General features: G+C 38.7%; 1 non-coding gene across 1 annotated transcript; it reads right to left on the bottom strand.

The window, feature by feature from the left end:
• Positions 1-2,891: 2,891 nt before the first annotated feature.
• Positions 2,892-2,995, bottom strand: LOC130947040 (small nucleolar RNA R71). The gene has a single exon (XR_009072454.1). It is a non-coding gene; the product is annotated as a small nucleolar RNA R71 (small nucleolar RNA).
• Between the last annotated feature and the right edge of the window lie 1,024 nt (positions 2,996-4,019).

The following is a 4,019-nucleotide window of genomic DNA, read 5'->3' as shown; positions in this document are numbered from 1 at the left end:
GTTCTTCTATTCAATTCCACTTGTTCTTTGTCCAAGATATCACTTGTTCTTCAACTTGATGAAGGTGATGATTGACGCCCATCACCATTCTCACCCATGAACAAAGTGACTGACAACCACTCTTGTTTCTACACGCATCTGAGGCTTAGTGAATATCTCTTGGATTTCTGATTGCACGATGCATGGTTGATCGCCTGACAACCGAGTGCTCGCCTGACAAACGAGCCAGCCATTCCGTGAGATCAGAGTCTTTGTGGTATAGGCAAGAACTGATGGCGGCATTCAAGAGAATCCGGAAGGTCTAACCTTGTCTGTGGTATTCTGAGTAGGATTCAATGATTGAATGACTGTGACGTGCTTCAAACTCTAACCTGCTGGCGTTAGTGACAGACGCAAAAGAGGGATTCTATTCCAGTAGGAGCGGGACTGAACCGGTGATTGGCCGCACTGTGACAGAGTGCGTGAGCATTAGCTTTCACTGCGAGGATGGGAGGTAGCCACTGACAACTGTGAAACCTACACGAGCTTGCCATGGAAAGGAGTAAGAAGGATTGGATGAAGGCAGTAGGAAGCAGAGAGACGGAAGGGAAGGCACTTCATACGCTTGTCTGAAGCTCTTACACCAATGATATACATAAGTATCACTATCTTTATCTTTTATGTTATTTTCGTTCATCATCATATACATTTGAGTTTGCCTGACTAAGATTTACAAGATGACCATAGCTTGCTTCAATGCTAACAATCTCCGTGGGATCGACCCTTACTCACGTAAGGTATTACTTGGACGACCCAGTGCACTTGCTGGTTAGTTGTTCGAAGTTGTGTAATGCCATGGAATTGAACTACCAAGTTCTTGGAGTTCATGACCAGGGATTATGAGAGTTGTGAAAAAGTATTGTTCACAATTTCGCGCTACCAAGTTTTTGGCGCCGTTGCCGGGGATTGTTCAAGTTTTGAGCAAGCTTTTGGTAACAATGCCTGAGATTGTTCGAGTATGGACAACTGACGGTTCATCTTGTTGCTTAGATTAGGTATTATTTTTCTTCAGAGTTCTTAAGAATGAATTCTAGTGTTTCAAGGTGATGTTCTTATCATCACCAAAGCTGATTGATCATCATCAATTTAGCTCTTGAATGCAATGTCTTGCTGAAGCTTAGCTAGCTATGTCTAATTCCTTTAGACTAAAGCTTTAGACTAACATTGCATGATTCCTGGAATTCTCATTAAGAATTTTGATACCTTTATTTTCCTTTTCACCTAAATTTCGAAAAAACAAAAAAAAATTACAAAATCATAAAAACCAAAAATATTTCTTGTTTAAGTATAGTGTCAGTAGTACACAAACTGCTAAGTTTGGTGTCTTGCATGCATTGTTATTTGATTCTTGTTGCATTTTGATTATTAAAAATCTAAAAATATTTTTAATTTGTGTCTTTTCAAGTCAATGATACAAAGAATTGAAGATTCAGAACATACTGCAGAGGAATTATACAGAAAAGGCTGAGCATTCAAAAATGCCCAGTGAAGAAGATAGACTGGCGTTTAAACGCCAGCCAGGGTACCTGGTTGGGCGTTTAACGCCCAAAGAGGTAGCATTTTGGGCGTTAAACGCCAGAATGTATACCATTCTGGGCGTTAACGCCAGGATGGTGCTAGGGGGAAGATTTTGTTTTCAAAATCAATTTTTTTCAAGTTTTCAAAGTTTTTCAAAATCAAATCTTTTTCAAATCATATCTTTTCAATCAAATATTTTCAAAATCAATTTCTTTCCTTTTTCAAAGATACTTACTAACAATTAATGATTTGATTGAACATTTTTTGCCTTTTCTGTTAAGGAAGGTTTTATGTTTGAATCATATCTTTTCTTGTTAGGCAAGTCATTAATTTTTAAAATCATATCTTTTCAAATTGTTTTCAAATCATATCTTTTAAAATTGTTTTCAAATCATATTTTCTCAATCACATTTTTTAAACCAATCATATCTTCTTAACCACATCTTTTTCAAAATAGTTTTCAATCAAATCTTTTTGATCTCTAATTTCAAATCTTTTTCAAAAATCATTTTACTTCTCTCCCACTATCATTTTCGAAAATTAAGTAATGTTTTTCAAAAATGTTTTCAAAATCTTCTACTTAATTTTCGAAAATTACTTCCCTTCTCCTCACATCCTTCTATTTATGAACTAACACTATTCCTTAATGCAAAAATTCGAACTTCATCTCCTTTGATAAGTTCGAATTTTCCACTTCTGTCTTCTACTCTTCTTCTCCTCTGACACTTCAAGGAATCTCTATACTGTGACATAGAGGATTCCACATTTTCTTGTTCCCTTCTCTTTCTTATGAGCAGGAGCAAAGACAAAAGCATTCTTGTTGAGCCTGATCCTGAACCTGAAAGGACCTTGAAGAGAAAGCCAAGAGAAGCTAAAGCACAACTCTCTTTAAAAGGACTTGACCGAATTCTTCAAAGAAGAAGAACACATGGCAGCCGAAAATAACAACAATGCAAATAATGCAAGGAAGGTGCTGGGTGACTTTACTGCACCTACTCCCGACTTCTATGGGAGAAGCATCTCTATCCCTGCCATTAGAGCAAACAACTTTGAGCTTAAGCCTCAATTAGTTTCTCTAATGCAACAGAATTGCAAGTTCCAATGGACTTCCATTGGAAGATCCTCATCAGTTTTTAGCTGAGTTCTTGCAAATCTGTGACACAGTCAAGACTAATGGGGTTGACCCTGAGGTCTATAGACTGATGCTATTCCCTTTTGCTGTACGAGACAGAGCTAGAATATGGTTAGACTCACAACCTAAAGATAGCCTGGACTCTTGGGAAAAGCTAGTCAATGCCTTCTTGGCAAAGTTCTTTCCACCTCAAAAATTGAGTAAGCTTAGAGTGGAAGTCCAAACCTTCAGACAGAAGGATGGAGAATCCCTCTATGAAGCTTGGGAAAGATACAAACAATTAATTAGAAAATGTCCATCTGACATGCTTTCTGAATGGAGCATCATAGGTATTTTCTATGATGGTCTCTCTGAACTGTCCAAGATGTCTTTGGATAGCTCTGCTGGAGGATCTCTTCATCTGAAGAAGACGCCTACAGAAGCTCAAGAGCTCATTGAAATGGTTGCAAATAACCAATTCATGTACACTTCTGAAAGGAATCCTGTGAACAATGGGACAAGTCAGAAGAAAGGAGTTCTTGAGATTGATGCTCTGAATGTCATTCTGGCTCAGAACAAGATATTGACCCAACAAGTCAATTTGATTTCTCAAAGTCTGTCTGGAATGCAAAATGCACCAAGCAGTACTAAGGATGCTTCATCTGAGGAAGAAGCTTATGATCCTGAGAACCCTTCCATGGAAGAGGTGAATTACCTAGGAGAACCCTATGGAAACACCTATAATTCTTCATGGAGAAATCACCCAAATTTCTCATGGAAGAATCAAGAGAGACCTCAACAAGGTTTCAATAACAATAATGGTGGAAGAAACATGTTTGGCAATGGCAAGCCTTTTCCATCATCTTCTCAGCAACAGACAGAGAGTTCTAAGCAGAGTACTTCTGACTTAGCAACAATGGTCTCTGATCTAATAAAGACCACTCAAAGTTTCATGACTGAAACAAGGTCCTCCATTAGGAATTTGGAAGGACAAGTGGGTCAGCTAAGTAAGAAAGTTACTGAACTTCCTCCTAGTACTCTCCCAAGTAATACAGAAGAAAATCCAAAAGGAGAGTGCAAAGCCATAACCATGGCCGAATATGGAGAGGAAGAGAGAGGAGGACGCCACTGAGGAAGACCTCAGTGGGCGTGCACCAATCTCCTCTGAGTCCCTCAATGAGGAACAATGGGAATCTGAGGCTCAAAATGAGACCATAGAGATTCCATTGGACTTACTTCTGCCATTCATGAGCTCTGATGAGTATTCTTCCTCTGAAGAGGATGAGTATGTCACTGAAGAGCAAGTTGCTAAATACCTTGGAGCAATCATGAAGCTAAATGACAAGTTATT

The sequence above is a fragment of the Arachis stenosperma genome, chromosome 8 (genome assembly GCF_014773155.1).
Source record: "Arachis stenosperma cultivar V10309 chromosome 8, arast.V10309.gnm1.PFL2, whole genome shotgun sequence".
NCBI classification, from domain to species: Eukaryota; Viridiplantae; Streptophyta; class Magnoliopsida; order Fabales; family Fabaceae; genus Arachis; species Arachis stenosperma.
This window is presented reverse-complemented; position numbering and strand designations above follow the sequence as displayed.